Source organism: Suricata suricatta, chromosome X, assembly GCF_006229205.1.
Source record: "Suricata suricatta isolate VVHF042 chromosome X, meerkat_22Aug2017_6uvM2_HiC, whole genome shotgun sequence".
NCBI lineage: Eukaryota > Metazoa > Chordata > Mammalia > Carnivora > Herpestidae > Suricata > Suricata suricatta.
Window position 1 is genome coordinate 7,283,132 of NC_043717.1, and position 25,033 is coordinate 7,308,164.

Here is a 25,033-nt window from a genome sequence, read left to right on the forward strand (position 1 = left end):
TTCATTCCCTTTTATTCTCGAATTGTATTCTATGGTATGACCATACCATGGTTTAACTAGAAATGCATTTTGACTGAATGAGATTTTATTCGCTGCACTCACGTTATTCAATGTAATACGACTTTGTGGGGAATTATATAAACTACCTTGTTTTTTATTACAATAGCCCCTGCCTCAGTGAAGTGAAAATGAAGTCCATTTTCTGTATATTTTAAATGAAAGCTTGCACAGGTGTTTCAGTCAGCTAAATACTTTAGCTGGGACTATTTTAGCTCTGAATTATCCAAGTAATCATCTTAAAATTATTTAATTTAGCTTGCAGAAAATGCCTCTGTGTGAAGTAAGTGGTAGTGAGTTAAAGTAACTGATGATCATAATTATTGGGATTTAGTCTTCTGGCCATTTTCTACTTTGGAATTTATAGGGAGTCTATGAAAGTTCAAACACACTGTATTTTTGGCAAAGGACCCTCGTGCTTTGTCTGCATTTTACTGTTTCCTTTGCACCTGGGAGCAGCTATTTTAGGACTGTCTAGACAATACTCCAGCTTTAAAGGTCTTTTCCTTTCTTTTCAAATAATCACTGAGTATGGAAGGTAATAAACAGATGATGCTGCATTCTCTCATCCAAGATACTATTCAAATAGAGTCGGGAATGAGAATGCCTTTTGTGTGGCTCACAAAATTGACAGGCCTTAATATATCCTTCCAGACTTCTACCAACACGTCAAGCTTTCAACCAACAGCAAGGTCTCCCTCTATCCATAGCTCTTCACTTACGGTATCAGGGTCACACTTTTTGGTTGAACTCTATGAAATAGTTAGCATGTGACAATGTTGGACCCATACAAATGGCAGTTTCAAGTGACCCAACCCAAGAGACTTGGGAAGGAGTCTGGGAGGGTGGTCTGGCTCCATTTCCCTTCTCTAGTTCCCACGCAACACTCACCCCGGCTGTAGAGGTAGCCCCAAAAGCACAGCATCTGCAGGTCACTCCTGCCACTGCAGAGGAATAATGGGACCAAGTATGATCACCGGGAACTTACCACATGCTTGTCCTAGGCAGTTCTCCCGAGCCAGTAAGTAAGACGCCAGGGAGACACGCATACAGTTGGTCTACTTAACCTCTTACAGTCTTTGCTTCCAAAAGATGACAGCTTCCAAGCTTTCTACAAGACTCCTAGGACCTTAGGCTCCATATATATATATATATATATATGATTCCACACATGTATATAACTATATATATGGAGATATATAACCATATATATCATTCATATCATTCACACATATTATTTTTCTGCTAACACTATACCATTTCTGCCATCATTTTTAAGTACTTTCTCCACCCTTACTCTCTTTATCCCATTTTCTCTACTGTTGATATGTGTACCCAAATTAGCTTGGGTGTCTGGGATCAAAAGCATTTCTCCTGAATACCAAAAGGCGCATCAGAAACAAGAGCAGCTCAAAGAGGTTGAGCCAAGGGCCCAGGAACTTCACTTCAATGCCACTCACAATGGAGAACTCCACCTGTGCCAGACACGGGACTAAAAGAAGTTGGGGGGGGGGGATAAAGAGGGGATGAATACTCAGTCTCTACTTGAACAGAGGAATGCAATTATAACAACACAGCATAGAACCGAGTCAGGAGACGTGAATTCCAAATCTAGGGGCCGCAGCTTACTAGCAATATGATTAGTGCAAGGTGCTTGACCTTCCCTCATTCCTCCCTTGACAATCAATTAATAATAATTCTGATCTTACTCTTGCTTTCACTTGATATTTAATAAGTTACTTAATGAGAACTTTATATCATGTGTAAAGTATGACAGATAACACTCTACAAATATGAGCCGTTACTTTTAGTGAGTATTCGCTGCATGCACAGATGACCCCATTTCAGGAAGAGGGAGGGGGAGGGGCGAGGGGGTGATGGTCACGGAGGGGGGCACTTGTGGGGAGAAGCACTGGGTGTTATATGGAAACCAATTTGACAATAAACTATTATTTTTTTAAAAAGTAGTCTCAGTTTTAGAATGAATTATGCCTTTCCTCCTATAAGATGGGCAAATTAGGCAAAAAGAAGTTGATTAACCTCACCGCGGCCAAAAGTCTCTCTCCTGCAGGACAGTAATGAAGCTGAAGCCCCAAACCGAAGGCAAATTTCTCCAGATTCATCAGCCATTTTTGGCTTTCCAATTGCCAATATCTACTCACTTTACAACTTTTCACTTCTCGGTCCCTCATTAATAAGACTCCGTCTGTTTTCTGCTGCCACTATCCAGATAAAACTGGTTTGGTCAAGATCACCAGGTTGCAATTGTCAGGGGGACTGTTCTGCCTTCACTCTACCTGATTCCTCAGCAGATTTAGACTGAGCTGGCTGCTTACCCCGTCATCTCGCATCTGTTTCCTCCCCTAGCTTTTGCTAAAGACATCACTTTCCTCACTTCTGCCCTCACTAGCCACTCGATCTAGCTTCTTTGCTGCTGCTCTTCCCTTTTTCAAGCTCTAAATGACGGCCCACCTTATGGCTCTGTTCTACGCTAATACCTCTTAAGTCAAACCTTCTCAAGGATGTGCTCAGGATCTACGAACCTCCTGATTCAGACTCACCAGAAATAAGCTCCAACAGGGAATGCAACTTTTTGACATGAATTGCTGAATTCCCAGAACCCAGGCATACCTTGGTGCTCAATAAATATTTGTTGAAGAAATGAATTGCCTGAAGTGCTTGTGAAAACCTGGGCTGCATTCCTGACTTCTAAATTGGAATCCCAGTACATCTGACATCTGAGAACCAAAATCTCTAGTCTTCTGTTACGGTCACCTTTCATCCATGCTCTTTCTTTGACCCAATCAATACTTTCCCCCCTTCCCCATCCTGCAGTGCTTGGGGAAGTCTTTCCTAAACCTTTCCTCTTCCAGCGCTGCCCAAACTAAATCAAATCTCTTCCTTGTGCCCCCTCACAGAATGCTCTCCTTTGTGGAATTGATTGTCACTCTAATTTCACACATACATGTGGGACTCTTGAACAAAGTCCTCTCTCTTCTGCCAGCGTGTCTCAGATCATGTGGCTTTCTGTTTATCATCATATTCCCATTTCTTTGTCTAAACCTTACTCATTGTGAGCCCTCAAGAAATATCAGTGAGTAAATTAATATGTATGAAATGGATTAATATCATATTAATACATCAAACATATACTAATAATAAATATATAAAGCATATTGAATTATATATCAATGATATGATAACTAATTAAGAGTTAAATGGTGACATAGATTTCTCACTCCAGCTTCTAGCCCTCCTCTGAATCCTAAAGGCATATCTCCGTTTGGGGGCTTCAGCTCTCCATGTGGATATTTAATGGGTTTCTCTCCTTAAAACTGTCCAGGAAGCAAACTTAATTCCTCCCACCCCACAGTCTCGTTTCTCTCTCAAGATCTTCTTCATGTCGGTAAATAGCATCACTGACCCAGTTGCTCAAGCAAGAACTTGTGAGTTGCATTTGGTTCCTTCTTTTCCTTCATCAGCCTCCTATCTCACAGCCAATCAAACAGAGAGTCCTGTTTCTTCTGCCTCTAGAACACATTGCAAACCCAGCCTGTCTCCATCTCCACAGCTGCTCCCCAAGCCCAGTCCTCCAGCCACAGTTAACTGGATGATCACAATGGCCCAATGACCAGCCTGCATCCATTCTTGCTCCCCAGGCATTAATTTTCTACACAGAACTCAAAACATCTATCAAATCTTCCCTAAATAAAGACACATCCTAATTCAGTGGCTTCCTGCTGAAATGAAGGACGTACACTTAACTAGGCTCTGCCTGTCTGTCCATAGCACCTCATGTTCCTTTCTCTTACCAGACCCTGTTTCACACATGCTGTTTCTCCTGCCTAAGAATGGCTGTCCCATGTGCCTTCACCCCCCTGCCCATTTCACGTGGCTGGTTTCTTCATCTCTTCCGGTCCTCACATTAGATGCCATCTTCTCAGAGCAGCATTCTTTAACATTCCATCTAAAATGAGATTCTAGGGGTGCCTGGGTGGCTCAGTCAGTTAAGTGTCCAACTTCGGCTCAGGTCATGATCTCATGGTTTGTGGGTTTGAGCCCCATGTCAGGCTCTGTGCTGACAGCTCAGAGCCTGGAACATGCTTCAGATTCTGTGTCTCCCTCTCTCTCTGCCACTCTCCTGTTTGTGCTCTATCTCAAAAATAAATAAACTTAAAAAAAATTTTTAAATAAATGAATAAAATGGGATTCCATCTTCTGATATCTGTTATTGCAGAAATCTGTTTTCTACACAGCATTCACCACAACTTGGAATTACTGATTTCCTATTGTTTATTATTTTGTTTCTGCATGAAAAGTTCCATGTCAGTTTTGTTTGCCATTTCATCCCTAGCACCTCAAAGTCCAGAACATAGTTCTCTCAATAAATGGTTCTTGCATGGATGAATAAAGAAGAGAAACACAGTCAAAATAGAATGGCTTTAACAGATAAGTGGCTGCCAGGACCTGGGGGGTGCTGGGAGGGGGTGACAATAAAGAGGTAGCATGAAGGAATTTGCAGGGGGGTAGGGGTATGTGACAGAACTCTTCTGTATCCTGGCTGCGGTGGTGCTTACACAACTTTATGTATTTATCAAAAGTCATAGAACTGTACACCATTGAAAGATGAATTTTACCATATGTCAACTGGAAAATAAATGAATAAAATTATGATGTTCCCAGAACCCAAGTCGACTCAGAGCAAATCTAAGAACCCAAGCTTCACAGGTTTGGAGCTCTTCTGGGAATGGGGGGGGGGGGGTCAATTAACTTCCCGTGTTCATGGTTAAGTACTGACTCAAACCATACTTCCCCATTTCTCATTTATCAGTTTAAAGAAAGGAAACCGGAAACAAAATAAAGATGTGGAGGATAAACAATATGAGAAAAGACAGTGGTAAAATAATATTTAAAATAATCATGTGATAAAATGTCAGCATTTAAGACACTTCGCTCTGTTTGTATTGGCTCACCCCTGTGGTGCAGAGGCCGGGGACTGATTTCATAATGGTGCCTCCCACATCTACACCCACAGCTGACCTCTGCTTTGTGCAGTTGGTAATGACTAAACTTCACATATTATGCTGGCAAAATCTACCCCTTCCCTGGAGGGCTGTTGTACACAGAGAATTATAGTTTCACAGCTGGACAAATGTTTCTTTCTCAAAATATTATCACGATCAACTTTCATTAGAACAAAGTTATATGGGCTGATAAACCGTTGTCTTTTGCCAAATTATTACTCATCATTGTATATTCACCCAACATATGCCACTGAGAAACTCCATTCTATCGGGGGAAAGGAGGCTTCACAGTATTAACAGATTCTTTCGGCATGAATCGCACACTCTAAAGTAAGCGCATGGCCCACGTTTTTTTATCTTGTGACCTTTCCCCCCACTCCTCACTATTGACTTTTATCCGTTAGAACATGTTGATGGATATACCATTTCAAAATGAAATATTTGGATATCTGACTCTGATTTGGGGAAAGGGAAATGGTGAGCTAATTTCCTCTTTTATCGAGCTGAATCACTGAGCTCGCTCTGTTGCTATGCATTCATGAGTCAATGCCATAGCAACCTCCCAATGTGCTCTTAAACACACAACAGCAGAACGATGCTAATAGGTATGGTTTTTTCAATCCTTAGATTTTATTCGATCTCTTAGTAGTTTTAATTTCATGCTATATTTTGCAGTACGGGGTTATTTAGTTATCCTTTGGGAGTCTTATCACTGCTGACTGTCATATATATCACCAATACCACGACAAGAGGAGTGCTGACTTCTTGGCAAATTCTCCCATAGTTTCCCTTTAGTTCTCTTCATCCTTTGCTCACAATGAAAAGTTTGCACTTTGAACAGTATGGGCTGGATTCTCTTTGTGAGGATCCTAAATTTAAATGGGACTAAAATATATTATTTGAAATTCATGAAATACAGAAATGCACAGACTTCTTGCACACCTATTTAAGTAAATTCAATGAACATGCAATTATCACTCGGTCTGCACTAGGAAATGTGCCAGGTACTGGAAAGAAAGAAAAAAATCTTCACTACTGAGGGATTCAGAGGATATCTAAGAGGCAAAGATAAGAGGATATCATAGTGGCCTTGAGCTCTTGCTGTAGAAAATAAGGCACAGGTACTCTTGAATTCTGTCACTTTGGGGTTTAGACTTTTCACCTACAAAATATGACCTTTTAAAAATTTTTAATGTTTTATTTATTTAGAGAGACAGCATGAGCAGGGGAGGGTCGGAGAGAGAGGGAGACACAGAACCTGAAGATAGGCTCCAGGCTCTGAGCTAGCTGTCAGTACAGAGCCCGATGCAAGGCTCAAACCCACGAACCGTGAGATCATGACCTGAGATGAAGTTGGACACTTAACCAACTGAGTCGCCCAGGCACCCCCAAAATATGACTTTATAGTCTAGTTTAGGAAAATCACAAAACACACCGTCTCAATCACTGCCATCTGTAAGGTGTCATTGGCCAATGGACTGGAAACTGACTTGTTTCTGAAACACCCAAAATAGGTTTCCAATTCTGCACTTAAAATAGTGCTGATAGTCTAATTAGTTCAGGAATTAGGTGCTATTTTATAGACAGGCGATACATTTTGCTGAAATTTTAGATATCTATCCACCCTTCTACAATCATACACCAGGGTCTCCAAAGTGAAGGAAAAAATTGGTTCAAGTCATTTTTGTTGTCATCCAAGCATCTACTTATAATTTGAAGAATGTGTATCAGGTACCTTAGGAAACATTAACTCTCCTATTAACCAGATGCATTTGGAAATGTCTCAGTGATCTGGCATTTTTTCGGCTCAGGTCATGATCTCACAGCTGGTAAGTTCAAGCCACCAGCTTGAGCTCCGTGCTGACAGCTCAGAGCCTGGAGCCTGCTTCAGGTTCTGTGTCTCCATCTCTCTCTGCCCCTCCCCCCTTGTTCTTTCTCTCTCTCTCTGTCTCTCTCTCTTTCTCTCTCTCTCTCTCTGTCTTTCAGAAATAAATGAAATCATTTAAAAAATAACAAAAAAGAAATTCAAGTGCTTGAACCCCACCCCGCCATCTACAGAATCAGACGCTCCGGGGAGTAGGGGGTGGGCAGTCTGAGTTTTCACGCACACGCACGCGCGCGCGCGCGTTGAGACTCACTATTTCAATACACATTTCTTATTTAGGGACAAACATACATATGCTTGAGTTGAGAAATAACTCTTTTCTTTTTGACGCTGTGAAGGTGTTTTGGTCAGTTTGGTGTTACTTTTGGTACTCTAGCCCAAGAAGGATTTCTGCATATGCTCGGGTAGTTCTGATACAGGATCACCTAGTCCCTGAGAAACTAAAGAGTCATCGTAAACATTTTAGCTTCAAAGAACAATCTACTTAAAATATAAGCTATTAGCGGCAGCAATAAGATGACTAAGTCGAATGACCGGGCAGCTTGGCTCTGAAGAGAGAGAGCGACACCTGAGAAGCAGAGAGCCGTTGGTCCCGCACGTACAGGCTACATGGGGGTTTCTGAGCTCAATGCCGTTGGCATTCGGGCCACGTCATTCTCTGTCGGAGGTGCGCTGCGGGCTGTTTTAGCAGCAGCACTGCTCTCTATCCACTCGATGCCAGTAGCACCCCCCCTCAGGCCGTGGCAATCAAAAATGTCCCACTGTCAAATGTTCCTGGGGAGGGGAAAAGAGTCCCCAGTTGAGAACAGGGTTACATAATTTGGACCCGTTCTACTGGTCCACTGGGAATTCTCCACTCAGGACGCACAGTGGAATCCATTAAAAATACGGATGTCATGGCCCATCACAGCCTGGTTGTATCAGATCTCTGGGGGAGCTCAGGAACCTTTAGGTACTTTTTCAAAGCTCAGTAGGTGCTGTTGAGGTGCAGCTAAGACCTACAAACACTGTACTGACACCGCAGGGCCTTAATTTCCTTACCTTGGAAACGGGTGCAATACTATCCGTTCTAACAGTCACATCGGATGTCCCAAGGATCAAAGGAGAGGACATCTGTAAAAGCACTTGTTCCTCAAAGCACTACTATGCTAAGGGAGCAGAGAAAAATACTGCGCTTGGAAAAAGTTGCCATTGAAATGAAAAGCTGTACCCAGCCTTCTCTTATGAACGAGGATGATTTATATTTACTGTCTTTTGGACACACACGTCTTTTCTAATGGGCAAGAGATGTGGGAAATTTGCAAAGTCTGTCTTGGGAGTCGACCAGTAATGTTATTTAGTCCCGGATGGACAGAGAATCACATCATATCAGATAAAACTAGTCAGACTATGCACCAACAATAATGTGCACACCTAAAATCAAATCACTAATATTTCTACCCTCTTGGCTCTCGATAACTCATTTTAATAGGAAGGAAAGGATTCAAATTCATCTGAAAATAAATTGCCTCTTTAGAAGTTGTTAGAATGTAGAAAAATCATATACACTAGAAGTGTGGTATAGACTTCAACTGTGTTCACATGCATTATTTCTTTTTTAAAAAAGATCAAAATACCCAAAGCAAGCAATACCAAATGTTAATGGTTATTAAATCTGAACAACAAATATATAGATTTTTATTTTTTCTACTTTTCAGTGTTTGAAATATTTGATTGAAACTAAGAGTGTGTTAAAGTCAGTTTGAACAAAGTACCAGAGAATACTCCGGAGGAAAAAGAAAGATGACATTGACATGTTTTAGTGGGTGTCGGGTGACCAAGGAGACCCCATAGGGAAGGAGAGGCCAGCTGGAGGCAAAAGGGCCCCGCCTCACAGCGCCTGGCTCTGTGTACATTGGTGGCATTATGTAGGGAGGGACATTAGGCCTTTGACATTCAAGACCAGTGTTGAACTTGCCCAGTGTGTAAGGAAATCTAATTCATTTATCTTCGTCAAACATTCTACCAGCTTTTAAACAAAGCAAACTATTAGGAAATATCTGCTTCTCCCCTCCTGTACTTCTCTCCACCTCTAGAAACCAATATGGCAGGAATTGTGACATTTTACACAACAGAGAGTAAGAGGACAGCCCTTTAGGCACATCTTTTAAAAGTATCAATTTGTGGGGATGCCTGGGTGGCTCAGTCGGTTAAGCATCTGACTTTGGCTCAGGTCATGATCTCATGGTTCGTGGGTTTGAGTCCCGCGTCGGACTCTGTGCTGATGTCTCAGAGCCTGGGAGCCTGATTCACATTCTGTCTCCCCCCCGCCTCTCTCTGCCTCACCTCTGCTCGTGTTCTCTCTCTCTCTCACACACAAATAAGTAAACATTAAATATTAGGGAAAAAAAAGTACCAATTTGCTTAAAGCACTGTCCTTGTGTGTGGGTTGTAATCAGATAAGTAAGGAGAACTATTTTTCTGGTGGAGGGGGACTTGGCAAACTACAACCTGCAGGCCAAATCCAATCTGCTGTTTCTGTAAATACAGTAATAATTTAACACAGCCTGGTCTGTTCCTTTCCATATTGTCTGTGGATGCCTTCAGCTCCAATATCGGAGGTGAGTAGTGACAACAAAACCCATACGGTCCCCCTGCCAAAAGTCTCAAATATTTACCATCTGGCTCTTCACGAAAAACTTTCTGAACTCCCATCCTAGAGTATGAACATATAAAATTTTCTCATAGAAACTTAATCATAAGGGATTACAGAAAATAAAGTTTAATGACTTTTTGTATTGCAGTCATATGCTAACATACATTTATTCTATATTTTTCTTTTAACCTCAATAAACCAATGATAAAGATTCAAATATTAATTACCACTTCTTCTCTTTTAAAAATCTGAGGTAGCCTACCAAAAAAAACCTAAAGAGGATGTATTGACTGTGTGATGTCTCTTGAAGCGGCCCTTTTCTAGAGTAAAACTACCTTAATTGTACAGCTGTGTGTAGTTGAACAACTGCATTAACGTAAAAATATTTATGGAAATTTATTGACCAAGAACCTTTCCCTTTTTAAAGAAATATAGAAGTCATAGCTGTATGCAAGAGAGAAATATAAAAATGATTTCTTTTAGTCCTTTAAAAATAATTACCTTTATAGAGAGTAAAGATGACATTTATGTTTCAACATAAGTAATAGCCTATTTTTATTTCATTTCACATGCCCAGACTTCCCAGTGTTTGGAGAAATTTGAAAAAAAGAAGGTACTTTTGTAGGTACATAAAGTTGTATCATTACCAGCAGGCTCATAAATTGAAAATGAGATCCTACTGATACTGTTTCCTTTGTTTCTCCTCAAAATGATCACAAAATGGGAAAATAGTAAGTAATAAAACAGAGTGCAGAACTATGGTTGCCGAGGCAACCAGAATCATATTTACTTTGAACTTTGGTGGAGCATCCACTGGAGTTCAATCCAAGTGTATGTTTCCTTAGGAAGCTTATATAGATTCAAAGTCTTTATTATCCACAGCAGTATCATTCCAATCAAACAGGTGAAGACAGGAATACAGAACAAGACCTGAAATGCCCGTGGCTTTCCCATTACGGGGAAAAGATGGGAAAATGTGACCATTGCTAGCATGCCCAATGGCCAAGAGAACAATTGATTCCACTCCACCCCATCCAACAAGCATCTGTGGTACCAGCTGGCTACTGCCATGTAACGAAATGTGAATCCCATCCCTAGATCATGGAATAAACACACATTAACTGAGCTGCAATCCCCTTGGAGAGCCCCATGGCCCCCAGAGAACTATGAGAAACTACAAAATAACTGGTAGGCACAATCCACAGATTAGCATTGGGGGACCTTTCGCTTAAAGGGAAATATTCATAAACATCAAGTTTGTCTTTATCGTGAAAGAAAGAAAATGTTTCCATACAATTCTGAGGCAGCTTTTGCTACTCACTGGTATCCCATTTGACGCTGCCTTCAGGACTGAGGAGGATTTCATTTACTCCAGGAGCTGGTCAGTATCTTAGAGGTTGGGTAGCCAGAGGTTGCTTCAATGAGTCCTAAACAATCTTTGTTCATATTTTCCAACTTAGGCACTCACCAATTCAAGTGGACGGCTACTGCTTCTGAGAGTCTTGTGTCCCCATTGTGTCCTAGGTCCCAGGCATCAGTGTAGCCTAAAATCCAGGCAGCATCCCTTCTTTATATGTGTTTATATATATCAAGAGCATCTGTATGTAAGCAACCCCTCTGGTTACTGAATTTGATGGGTAGTAGTCTGGGATATTTGGTCTCCTTACCTTACTTTTTCTGGCAAAAATGATTATCCTTCTCTTACGAGATTTAATAATATTCCAAAATGTGTCTTCAGTTACTGCTTCATTTTCTTGTTTGGAAAATGTACACTTTGAAATGTCTACCTCATCTCTATTTAGATCTAAAGAAGAGTGTACTCTTTTCTCTTATTCAGTGATTCACTCAATCAGTAAATACATATCGATTGCTTACTATGAGCCTCCTAAGCTTCGGAGGCACAGCTCTGAGTAAAACAGACACACATTCATGCCCTGGGTGGTACTTTCATTCTACGGTTTACCTGCATCTCATTTTTAAAGTTTATATATTCAAAGAGCTCCCAGGGGAGAAAGGGCTTCTAACACCTTTGTCCAAAGGAAGAAAAATGATCTGAAATATTTCCAAATGCACTGTGAAAAACAGCTCCCTTGGGCACATCCACGATTTTTAATTCCTTAAGGCATGTCTTGGTTTGAAGAGCACACCTTTAGATCACATTCAAATTTCACCCCTTTGGGTCATATTCCAATCGCACACACTCTGCACCACCCATTTCTCCTGTTTCCTCCTATAACCAGAAAATGGAATGTTTTACTGTGGCCATGCACACCCTTCCATTTGCATAAAATAATGGCTTTTTCACACACTAAAGAAGCACACGATCATAATCAGGACTGAAATTAGTCAAAATGAATAAAAGTTTTTAAAATAAAAATACACCCTTAAGTTCTAAATTAATTTTGCCTGGATAAACAGCTACCATGTTAAAAGAAACACCTACATCACATAATTAAAAACAGGTGACCTAGAAACATCCGACTTACAAATATCCTGTACGTGGGAACAGCCAGCCCAAGTGAGTCGGACCAGGACGAGGGCAGGCTCTCCCCGGGTCTGAAGGCAGGAGGACTCCCCCTGGTCTCTTGCTGCTGCACACCGGTGTTGGTCGTGTTAGAGCAGAAGGGAAGAGTGGGAAGCCATGCTTCTCATGCCTCCACAGTATTCCCTTCCCACCATGCTCACCAAGGAATCCATTTCCCATAAATGTTACCAAGCGCGCCTTGGTCCCCAGGCGGGTCCATCAGAAGTCCGCTGGGCCCACAGAGCAGCTGGAACTGTACTATTAATATGAGGCTGACTTCCCGCTTGGAAGCCAACTCCAGCCCTGACAGTGTTCATCAGCTCTGTTATGGTGAAATGAATTTGTGGGCGGTCCTGGGAGCCTGCCAGTTAGAACATCCTTGCTGTGGGAAAATTCCTCCCGAGGCCCAAACAACTCACTGACATACGCGGTTGGGGACCACACTTTGGGAGACCCTTAGACATTGACAAATCGGTCTTCACCTTTTCCCTTCTGGAAATGCTCGGGTGATCATTAGAATAAAGCGCTGCACAGACAAACATACGGCAGGTATAGCACTTAGCACATGACCATGGTAACTAATGGTAACTAATAACGAATACTGTCATCATTCATATAGTAACATATCCACCTCTCCCCTGGCACACATACACATGTACACACTCATTAGTACACTTTATACTTTTTTTAAGTTTATGTATTTATTTTTGAGAGAGAGAGAGAGAGAGAGAGAGAGAGAGAGAGAGAGAGAGAGCGCGCATGCACTTGTGTGTGAGCAGGGGAGGGAGGGAAGGAGAGAAAGATAGAATCCCAAGCGGGCTCTGTGCTGTCAGTGTGGAGCCTGATGTGGGGCTTGAACCCACAGACCGCGAGATCATAACCTGAGCCAAAAGCAAAAGTCAGATGTTCAACCAACTGAGCCACCCAGACACCCCTCAGACACTTTAGACACATTGTACACATGCACACACAGGTGCGTGGGCGTGCGCGCACACACACACACACACACACACACACACACAGATTCCACCATACAATGCTGTCTGCAAATATGCTTTCATCTATGCAGAAGGGTCTTTCTCTTTTCTTGGGGAACAGATGAACCATGATCCAGGCTTGAACTGCGTACTTTAACTGTTATTCCCTTGCTCTGGGGATTGATTTGTACTTGTTCATCTACATTCTTAACTGGCCCTCCCCAGGTCAAAAATACAACTGTAGGACCACCAGCCAGAACATGGAGATGCTGAGCCATGGGACAGAAAGTGAAAGAGTTGTAATCAAGATCAGAGCTGGGACCTAAGAAACATCATGTTCAACTCAACCGAGAGATTCTCTATTACATAATGGTCCTCCTGGAAACTTATACGTGCAAAAGATACTCTCCTCGTCAATGGCAAAGAGAATTGGGAAAAGCTGATGACTTACAGATCCAAATAGTTTCTATACACACATACAGAGCTAACATTGCGTCAAAAGAGATGTTGGATGACTATGCTAGCAGACTCTAATCTGCGAGGAGATAAAAAAAAAATATTCGCTGCCTAGGAGCCTTACAAATGCACACTGTGGACCAGTGCAAGTGAAGCGACGGCAATGTGGAAGCAGTTTTGCCAGTCAAAGAAAGCCAGAACTTTTGTTATTTACTTAAAGACAGCACAGGAGTCTCTGGAGACCAGAGTGGTACCCAAAAGAGCAGAGGGTTTCCCAAATCTGATGTCCTCTTAAGTCAGTTGATCAGTTCTTCATCAAAGGACAAGGGCAGAGACAAAGGCCAAGCTCAGGATAGTGATGTGTCCTCCAGGGAGAGGACCAGAAAAGACTCCATCACACCTGAATGATCTCCAGTACAGAGCTATTAATGACACTTTGGCTCTAGTATTACATCTTTCTTACTTAATCATCTGCAAGGATAAAATATGCTAGCACCCATAGGGAATCTGAAAGGTAAAAAGAGCAGATTTGGGTTTCTTTCTTTCTTTTTTAATGTTTTTTTCTTTTATTATTTTTGAGAGAGAGAGAGAGAGAGAGAGAGAGAGAGAGAGAGAGAGAGAGAGAGCAAGAGAGAGCAAGCATGAGCAGGGGAGGGTCAGAGAGAGAGGGAGACACAGAACCTGAAGACAGGCTCCAGGCTCTGAGCTAGCTGTCAGCAGAGCCCGACGCAGGGATCAAACCCACCAACCTTGATATCATGACATGAGCCGGAGTCAGACGCTTAACTGACTGAGCCACCCAGGTGCCCCATGTCATGAAAGACTATTGAATACTGAAAACGAACCATGGACTGAAGGGGGAGGGGGAGGGAGGGAAGGAGGTGATGGTCATGGAGGAGGGCACTTGTGGGGAGAAGCACTGGGTGTTACATGGAAACCAATTTGAAAATAAACTATTAAAAATTTTTTTAAAATGGCTGAGAATGATCTTTTAGTTGGCATATAATATACATAAATATCAATTACTATTTTTTAATTTTTTTATTTATAGTTTATTGTCAAGTTGGTTTCCATATAACACCCAGTGCTCTTCCCCACAAGTGCCCTCCTCCATCACCACCACCTCTTTTCCCCCCTCCCCCTTCAACCCTCAGTTCGTTTTCAGTATTCAATAGTCTCTCAAGTTTTCTGTCCCTCTCTCTCCCCAACTCTATTTCCCTCTTCCCCTCCCCCTGGTCCTCCATTAGGTTTCACCTGTTCTCCTGTTAGACCTATGAGTGCAAACATATGGTATCTGTCCTTCTCTGCCTGACTTATTTCGCTTAGCATGACGCCCTCGAGGTCCATCCACTTTCCTACAAATGGCCAGATTTCATTCTTTCTCATTGCCATGTAGTACTCTATCGTGTATATATACCACATCTTCTTGATCTACTCATCAGGTGATGGACATTTAGGCTCTTTCCATGATTTGACTCTTGTAGAAAGTGCCCCTATGAACATTGAGGTACATGTGCTCCTATGCATCAGCACTTCTGTCTCCCTTGGGTAGATCCCCAGCAGTGCTATTGCTGGGTCATAAGGGAGTTCTATGGGTAGTTTTTTGAGGCACCTCCACACTGTTTTCCAGACTGGCTGCACCAGTTTACACTCCCACCGACAGTGTAGGAGGGTGCCCGTCTCTCCACACCCTCGCCAGCATCTATAGTCTCTTGATTTGTTCATTTTAGCCACTCTGACTCGTGTGAGGTGGTATCTCAGTGTGGTTTTGATTTGTATATACCTGATTCAATCACTATTTTTATACTATGTATACATATTATATTCACCTAGATTGGTGTATATATACTGTGTATATGTGTATACATACATAGTGTTTTTTTCATACAATATGGCTGCTAACTGACCTTTCAAAATGTTTTCAAAGTGTCTTATCAAGTTCAAGCACACTTAGCACTACATCCATCTGGGGTAGCTCAAAAACTACTACCTCACTGACATGTGTCCAATCTGAAAGTAAGGTACAAGTATGCACATCTGTATTGGTTGTTAAAAGCATTATCTTTTGCACTATTGCAGAAGTTTCAGCAAAAATCCACTCCTGGGGTAGCCACAGCTCCTTGGACTGTTCGGTCTGATCAATACACAGAGGTAGTCCCCAGAAGAAAGTACTCTCTAATAGGCATTTGGGAAGAGGGCAAAAAACAATTTCCCCATCCAAGTTAGGTTAGCCCACATGGTGCGCTGGAAACAAAAGAAGGTATCAATTCCACACAGTACTCTCTCCCAGGCAAAAGCACTTTAAAATAAAACCAGCTATTTAAAAAAGGTTTAATTTCAAGTCACCCCGAGAACTAAACTCCTTCCTTTCAAGGAATTTGCCAATCCTGCCGAGTGCTTCGAACACCTTAGTGTTGATACATCTGTTGGGGCATACTTGTTTGACCAGAAGCAATCTGTTTTGGTCAACAATAAAGCTATTGTAGATGCCCCCATCCCCCGCAAAAAAATGATGGCAGATATGTTAATCTGGGCTAAGTTGTCCCACAGGCCACACCTATTTCTTGGTAGCTGATCAAACGTAGTTTAGGATAAGGCATTTGCCTATGTGGCAAGCAGCCCAAATGAATTTTTGTCAGATACCTCGTTTCAATTCCTTCTTCCCTAATTACTCTGCTTCCTCTCAGGAATTTCTGGTCACTCCCCCTGACCCTGTTGTTGGAGAGGGTCTGCTTATAAAGTGGGTGCCGTCATATTCTAGACAAGTCGCTGCCTGGGATTTTGTAAGAGCCAACAATCTTTTGTGACTGCATCAGGCAAACTTGTCATGCAAAGAGATGCTCATGATACCTGAAAAGGACAGAGAATCTAACTTTTTGTTTTGGGTGCCAAGCTAACAAGAGAGGTTGGATTTTTGGTGCCTGCTGGCTAATAAATAGTTATATGTATGGAAGAATTTGATCTTTCATAAAACCTGATAGGGATATGAGGTAGCCCTAGTTATCCCTTACCACCATGCTCTTCTTTAATGGTTTCCAAATCTACCAACGAGCAACTAATGGTTGTGAATGTCCAAACTAGTCAGGGTCAGTGTGCAATATCTACCCCACATGATTATTGTCATGATTAAGTGAAATAATAATTGGAAAGCATTTAAGACAGAGCCTGGCACTTTAAGACAGATATATAGATACATAAATTATAGATATAGATAAATAGATGTTCACCACCCCCACCACTATGATTGTCATCATCATCATCATCTTTTATGGTGAAATAAGGACTACTAACTATAGAACTTCAGCTAGGAAGGGGATGTGATCTATGACAGGGTAAACTCAAAAGTAAACACAGTAATTTACAGCTCTTTCATATAGATGAATATTCCAATAGTTCATCAGCCTCAATATATTTCACCTCAACAGACCCTTTCTCCCATTACCATGGAGCCAGAAGGCTTACATAAATGATCAATTTCAGTGAAGTACTGGACAAATTCTTCTGGAACATTTGTGACCAGACAGTAAAATGGAGCAGAAATGCTTGTACATTCATGGGAACTTAAGAAGTAATTACCAAAGAGGACAAAAGTTCAACGGCAGAAACTTGGACCCATCTTGCTCAACATCTACATCAAAAAGTTACATAAAAGTATAGATCATTCGTATCAAATTTGCCGGTGGCACTAAGCTAGGAAAAACAAATAAGATAATAAAAGAGAGAATTAGGGTTTTTAAATATAGTTTACATTTGTGTATAATAATTTAACTAGATCCAAATGTTTAGGATGAGACTAACACAAAAAGATTTAAAAAAATAAAGCAGTTTGCGTTTAAATTACAATAAAAATTAATCAGAGATAGAAGCGACTTGAGGAAGAGGTAGGGCTCTTCGATTATCCACTAGACCCAAAGGAAGTCTGACCCAAGTGCTAAATCAGGTAGAGGAAACTTCAGCTGCATGAAAAGAACTTGAGGCTCCAACTCAAGAAAAGCGATAATGTGGGGCACCTGTGTGGCTCAGTCAGTTAAGCGGCCAACTTTGGCTCAGGTCAGGATTCCGCGGTTTGTAAGTTCGAGTCCCGTGTCATGCTCTGTGCTGACAGCTTGGAGCCTGGAGCCTGCTTCAGAGTCTGTGTCTCCTTCTCTCTCTGCCCTTCTCCTGCTTGTGCTCTGACTCTCTGTCTCTCAAAAATAAATAAACAAAAAAACAATTAAAAATAAATAAATAAAAGAAAAGTGATAATACACTGCACTCCACCCAGACCAGAGTACCCCTGGAGCAGCAAACTGTTCCAGAGGCTGAAGATATTGATGCATCCAGCAAGCCCTGAATAGGGCAGTGTGGATGGGAAGAGAAGGTTCTGGAAAGTCATTCAATAAAACTTTGAGGTCCACGTAAGGAATTGAGGCTGTTTAGTTTGTCTGGAGTTGGAATGACAGAAATGCTGACTGGCCATCAGTTGAATTCAGTAGTAGATCTGGCCTATCTTTCCAGAGAGAAGATTTCAAATGACTAAATGGAAATTACAGGGAGTAGGCCTGGCTTTTCCCAAGGAGATCTTTTCTAAGGAAAACGGTAGCCTAAGGATAAGTGACTTAGAGGTGAGGGGACTCTTAACACTCAGAGGTTCATGCAGATAACTCTTGGCTCATCCATCCCCAGTGCAAAAAAAAAGGATTCCTGCTTTGGGTGAAAGCCCAAACAAATGATCTTTGAGGTCCCAACATGGTGATTCAATTCCCCCACATGAGTTTTGATGAGAGATATGAACAAGATGCAGGGGTTTGTTAAGGGAGAAGGAGATGCTTAGAAATGGGAGATATGAAGTTTACTGATAGCTCTGGGTAGCTGAGGAGTGCCATAGTAGCAGGTGGCACAGTCTCCTTGATAAATAGATCCATGCTAATTAATGAATAAAGGCCTGGACCAAACTTTATTTTTTATATATTTATTTGAGAGAGAGAGAGAGAGAGAGAGAGAGAGAGAGAGAGAGAGAGAGAGAGAGAGAGGGAGGAGGCATATAGGGACAGAGAATCTTAAGCAGGCTCCATGCACAGCACAGAACCCAATGCAAGCTCAATCCCATGACACTGAATCATGACCTGAGCTGAAATCAAGAATCCGATGCTCAACGGACTGAGCCATCCAGGTGCTCATGGACCAAACTTTTTTTCGAATTTCACATAAGGCTGATCCTATTCTGAAAATGATGGAGTGGAAGACAGTTTTTCCAGCACCCTATAGGCTATCTATGCCCTCTGAAGAATGAGATTCTCACGTCCCCCACAAGACCTTAGATACCAGGCCTCCAACAGGAGCTCTGTAGCCACTTGCTGCTTGGTTAACTTTCTACTTTTTCTCCAGGGGATTCAGATTAAAGAATGAGGAACCAACAGTGGAAAGTCTAGTTCAGCCAAATGGCTATTTGCTTGACTGCTTTCACCAGGGTACATGCTCCTAACCTAATTGGAAGTATTTTGACATCAGAGTGATAAAAATATGGTTTGGGCTGCTTTGTAGCAAAATAGCATAGTAATGTGTCAATGTGGGGTTTTTTCCTTAAATCTTTTGATCGCTGTTAATTTTTTCACTTGCCTTTTCAAAAATATACTTTTCCTATGTCTGCTGGGACATTAATGAATTTTGTTAGACTGCACTTCAACACTATGGTGATTTGATATAATTATTTGATATAATATTGTAAGACATATAGCATTTTTATATATGTATCTTTTAATAACTAACAAAACTTTCTAGAACATTTGCATCTAATCACAGTACGGTTAAGTTACACTGAAGCAACTTAAGAATTTATCGCATAATTAAGTAACACAAAATATCCATATTTCCTTGACCCAGAAAGGAGAAAAATGGTGCTACAGAGTTAGAGCAAGGTTAGAACATTATTGTAGGACATACTTGCTGGAGGGACTACATTTTCAAATATCTACTTTACCTCTTTGTTGCCATTGGTTACGCACTTAGTACTACCTGAGCCTGTGCCTCCCACTAATTCACTGTCACCTTCTATTGCTGGGGAATTTCCTCACAGCTCTATGGCCTGCCAGTAGATGATACTTTGGGTCAATTGAGAATGCCACAGCTTTCACTCCTACAGTCTCTGAGCATTTAATTGTGAATTTTAATTACCATGCTGTTGGGCTTATGAACCACCCCCTAACTGCGTGGAACTGAGAAGTCATTTTCTTCTAGTTACCTTTTTAATTAATATCAAAATGACAGATATACACAATGCGTCATTCTTTACAGACACTGGTTCATCATTGGACTTAATCACTTCCAGAGCAACGCAGATGGATGAAATCCAAGGGGCTCTGATTCACAAGATTCCTGGCTTTTCTCCCATTCAGTTGGTGGGAAATTCTTTCTCTTTCTAAGTCAGATGAGGGGTGGAGTTAGAGAAATCTGTATCCTCCACTCTCATGATTTGGCTCATGCCTTTATTGGTCTCCAAATCTGATATGTTTTTTGGGCAGTTGATCAGACTCCTAGTTCTATTCATTGCATTCAAACAGCTATAGTATTTTTTCCGTCCTTTCTTCCCCCAATGTTGCAGCACTTTTCAAATATGGGGTCTCTCTAGCTGGCTGCACAGATCCACCTGAGTGATACGCAGTGCCTCTGCTCTGTGCTAATAAGTCACTTACAGCCCAGGGAACATCTTGGGTATCCTAGAAGTCATGACCAGCAGTGTGCTAGGGACCTAGTGATTTTCTTAATACATATCTGCTATGTAGACAGAGGAGTTAGAATTACCAACCAGGTCTGCATTTCCTCAAACTGTGTCTTAGCTATCCCTTAAAAAAAATGAGATATAATTCACATACCATAAAATTCGCCATTTTAAAGTCTGCAGCCCAGTGGCTTTTAGTATACTAGGAGACCTGTGCAACCATTGCATCAGTGGTAAAACGTTTTCATCACCCCCCAAAATTCCATACCCAGTAACAGTCACTCCCCACCCTGCTCTTCCCCAGTCTCTGCAACCAGGAATTTGCTTTCTGCCTCTATGTATTTGCCTATTCTGGGTATTTCATATAAATGCAATCATACAGTATGGGCCTTCTGTGTCTGGATTATTTTACTTAGCATCATGTTTTCAAGGTGCATCCATATTGCAGCATTTACTATTCTTTTCCTTAATTTGTCAGATTTATATTCTATTTAGTTAATATATAGTGCAATATTGGTTCCAGAAGTAGAATTCATGGACTCATTATTTACATATGACACCTGGTCCTCATCACAAGTGCACCTTCTTAATATCCATCCCCCACCTAGCCCATCCCCTGCCCACCTCCCGCTAGCAGCCCTCACTTTGTTCTTTTTATAGCTGAATAATATTCTATTGTATGTATATATGTGTGTGTGTATATATATATATATTTCATTTGTTTATCTATTCACCAGTTGATGGTCATTTTGATTGTTTCCACTTTTTGGCCATCACAAATAATGTTGCCATAAACATTCATGTACATGCTTCTGGGTGGATACAGGTTTTCATTTCTCTTAGGAAGACATCTAGGAGTGGAATTTGTAGGTCATATAACTCTATTCTTAACTATAGCTTCATCGTTTTCCTCAGGTAGTCACAAGTGATCTCAATTCTTCTGTAAATTCTTCTATAATTTGACTCTATCACCTCTTTATAATTGAAAAACCGGTTTGAGATATTTCATTCTATTTTCATCACAAAGCTCATCCATTCACATCTATGAACAGTTCAATACAAGATCCTGCAGAAAGTAAAAATGAAATCTGAGGCATTTGTCTTCTTAAAAATATAAATTTGGGGCACCTGTGTTGGCTCAGTCTGTTAAGCGTCCTGATGATCTCACAGTTCTTGTCATGATCTCATGGTTCGTGGGTTCAAGCCCCGTGTCAGGCTCTGTGCTGACAGCTCAGAGCCTGGAGCCTGCTTCAGATTCTGTGTCTCCCTCTCTCTCTGCCCCTCCCCCACTCATGCTCTATTTCACTCTGTCTCAATAATAAATGAAAACATTAAAAATTAAAAAAAATAGAAATTCATCTTATTTAGAAGAATTCTGAATGTAACGGAATGGGTAAATTCTCCGTTGAGTACTAATAGTTTCTTAAATTAGTATCTGCTATAGCATTTCCTTAGAAGAACAAACATTTTAGGTACTTGGTATGATTAAGTCATTTCTTTCTTACATCAATGTCAAGTCCTTCAACAGCTGATGGCATCAGTGTACTGAGAAGCATTCCCTGCTCACTCCCAAATCTGGTAGTGTCACATTCATCTTCCAAGAAACAATTGACCCAACGTGATGTCAGAAAAACTTAACTTTTTAAATGCAACCTTTATGTTTATATCCAGGAAGACATCATTACTCAGAACAACAGAAGAATAAACTTCACTAGATAATCAGAGGAATTTATTTATAATTACCAAATTAATTCTGCAAATGGCCCTTCAAGGAACATTAAATGTAATCAGTCTTTTCTGTAAGTATTGTCAATACAACCTCCAAATCAGATGTAACCCTAATAAAAGACTAGGCCAAAATGCGTATCAGTACCGAACTTCCTGCCACCAGATTCCAATGTATTCAAAATCCGTATCTTAGCATAAGCATTATTAAACACTGTGATTTTATACTGTCTTGCTTCACATTTAGAAAAATACTCGTTCCCTTATCTTCTAAGAAGATGCTTCTCAAGGGATCTTGGAGTCTTCAGATTTACTTTCGTTTTCCTGCCTCCTTCAGCATCAGTGAAATCATTTTGTGAGATCCACTGGGACTGAAGGCCATTAGCAATTTATTAATCAGTCACATAGATAAAATTTGCCTGCGAATCTTATGCAAATATTGTCTGCAAACACAAAATGTTTTTCCCACCCATTCAGTTGACTAAGAGAAATCAGTCTAGATACAGATATTTAATAACAAAGGCACTATTTCCCTCTGAGCCTTCACTATGAAGGGCCTCTTAAAACAAGAAGAAACGGGAAAGCCACATAAGATAAAGTTGAGTTACAGGACTTGGCAGCAGTATCATTCTTACTGGTTTTGCTTTTTTGAGATGGTCCTGAGTTCCACAAATTGCTAATGAGGCCACCACCCTTGAAATCCAAGTGCTATGTAGCATCCCCAGATGGAGCCACAGTGTGTTAAGGGAAGTGAAACTTCTAGGGTCAGCATCGGGATGGTGTTGACAAGAAAATCCCTGTGCATGGTGCAGTGCGGGTTGTTTTCCAAATGATCTCAAACTTTAAAAAGCCCATAACGTGGAAACTGGGGTGGCTTCCTCCTACCACTCGAAACAGTCTCAGTTCATCTCAACCCCCACCCCACTGCCTCCCTGTTCACATGTTAGGGAAATACACGCTATTTCAACATTTGGCACAGGCAGACAACATTAGCAAGGCAAATTTTCCTTCCATCCCTACCCATGACCAAGGATATAACTCCGAAATGGTCTGCTCTGCCTGTCGTTGGCCATTTGAGTGGAACATTCCCTACACATATGTGGTCCTCACCAGGGCAGAAGGAACTGCTAACCTTTGTATCTTAGTAAGGGAATTAATGAGGCAACACATGCTTAAGAGGTAAGAGGCCATGTCCAAGATATGTATGAATTTCCTTTAGCATATTGATGACAAATTGTCAGCTAAACTCAGCCAGTAAAGATAAGTCCACGGAACTTGCTTTCAGACAACCTAAGTTGGACTTTCTCTTCTACCAATAATTAGTCATGTGGCCTTGGGAAAGTTACTTACTGCTGTTAGCAGCTTCCGTTAGTTGCCTGCCTAGCAGTCATTTCCCCTTCCCTCCTCCTTCCAAACAGAGGTCTGCCGTTGTTTAGCTCTGCACCCCTCCCCATGGGATGAAGGGTAAATGACCCTCCCCTGGTTCCAGCGACAGATCCTCATTATTTTTAGTCAGTTGTAGCTATACCACTACACTTGCCAGGACTGTTTTAAGAAGGGAAATGGGTATCAGATTAAGTTCAGTTGCATAACAATCACAAAAGAGCAAGAAATAAAAATAACCGTGGCTGTAAATAAGATGCAAGTAGAATTCCCTGCTGGAGAAATGTTAGGCAACCCGGAGCCCTGCAACAGCATCGATGGCATCGGGGAGGAGGCCCCCACCAGCTTACTTGTCTGGCATTTTGCTGTGCTGTGTCAGGCCCAATAGGGCCGCTTGAGCTCCGGAAAATGTATCCTACTTCAGCCAACAGGAAGCCCTTACTGGTCACGTGGCCGCGGGAGGCAGTGAAAGGCGGGCAGAGAGAAGGGGCAGTGACCAGCAGTCACTGCCATGGCACGCAACCCAATTCCAGCCGATGAGACCTGAAGAGGATTCTGGGCAAGTCCCCTGCTAAGAAGGAGAAAGGAAGACATGGCCTGTACTTCTCTCTCCGGTCCCTGTCAGGTGGCAATACGGTGCTTGGAATGGACGTGGCCATTCTGCTCCTAACCTGAGAGCAAGGTGTCAGAGCCGGGCAGCCTGTGCAGAGAAAGGACCTGCCGCCCAAATACTTTGTACGTGGACCTTATGCCACTCTGGATTTCTTATTATGTTAGACCGCAATTGTGGTGCTGTTCAATCCCATTGAAGGGGGAGTATTCTATTACGTGCAGCTGAATGTTTCTATTCATTCCTTCCATCCAATAGGCCTTCCAAATCTGAAGAGAAGTCTCTCTCCCTCCTGGTCTATATATTCACAGGCTAAAAATTCTAGAGACATGAAAGACCAAGCGATTACTGTTTTAACCACTATTACCAAAATACACCTTGGTTATTGTCTGTTTTATTTAAAAATAAATGTAAAAATAACCCCATATTGCATGTTCATTTACTCAGGTATTCAAATATTTCCTAAAAAGCATAACAGTTTTAAAATCCTGGCTTCACCATTTCCGGCACTGTGATCTAGCACGAGTAATTTTGTCTATGAGAGCCATAGATACCTTATGTGAGAAGAAAGGGAAAATGCCATCACTTTTTAGGTGTGTGTAAATTCAGAAATATATGTAAATGACATAATGTCAGATTTATAATAGGGGCTCAGTAACTGGAAACTATTGGGCAGCCACTGAACACACAAAGATGAAATTAGATCTGGTTCAAAGTTGCATTCATTTTCTTCTTCCCTTCATTCATTTATGCATGCATGTATGCATAAATATATATTCCACCTACTTCCAGAAGGCACTGGAAGCAGCCAGAAGGCAAACAGAGAAATTATAGCAATGTTTTAAGTTCTAGAATAAAGTGTATATACCAAGGAATTATGAATAGTCAAAGAAAGAGCAGAAACCAAGAGGCAAAAGATGACACAAATGAGCAGAAACCATGAGGAAAAGAGAAGGAAAGTCAACAGAAGGCATTTGAAACTACAAGGAAGAAATGCATAAAGAAAAGAGGCGGGGCGGGGGGTGGGGGTTGAGGGAGGAAGGTAAGACCTGCGTCAGGG

The 25,033-nt window shown here is 41.4% G+C and overlaps 1 protein-coding gene across 2 annotated transcripts in view; it reads right to left on the bottom strand.

Annotated features, from left to right (window-relative positions):
• The window catches only part of ARHGAP6 (Rho GTPase activating protein 6), a 454,057-nt gene that overhangs the window by 147,929 nt on the left and 281,095 nt on the right, over positions 1–25,033 (bottom strand). The window contains exon 1 of one of the 2 annotated variants that reach the window (XM_029930915.1): positions 12,088–12,220. The exons of the other annotated variant lie outside the window; for it this stretch is intronic. The gene's annotated coding sequence lies outside the window, so the exon portion shown is untranslated. Of the gene's footprint in view, positions 1–12,087; positions 12,221–25,033 lie in introns of those variants that run through there. 2 annotated transcript variants of the gene reach the window in all.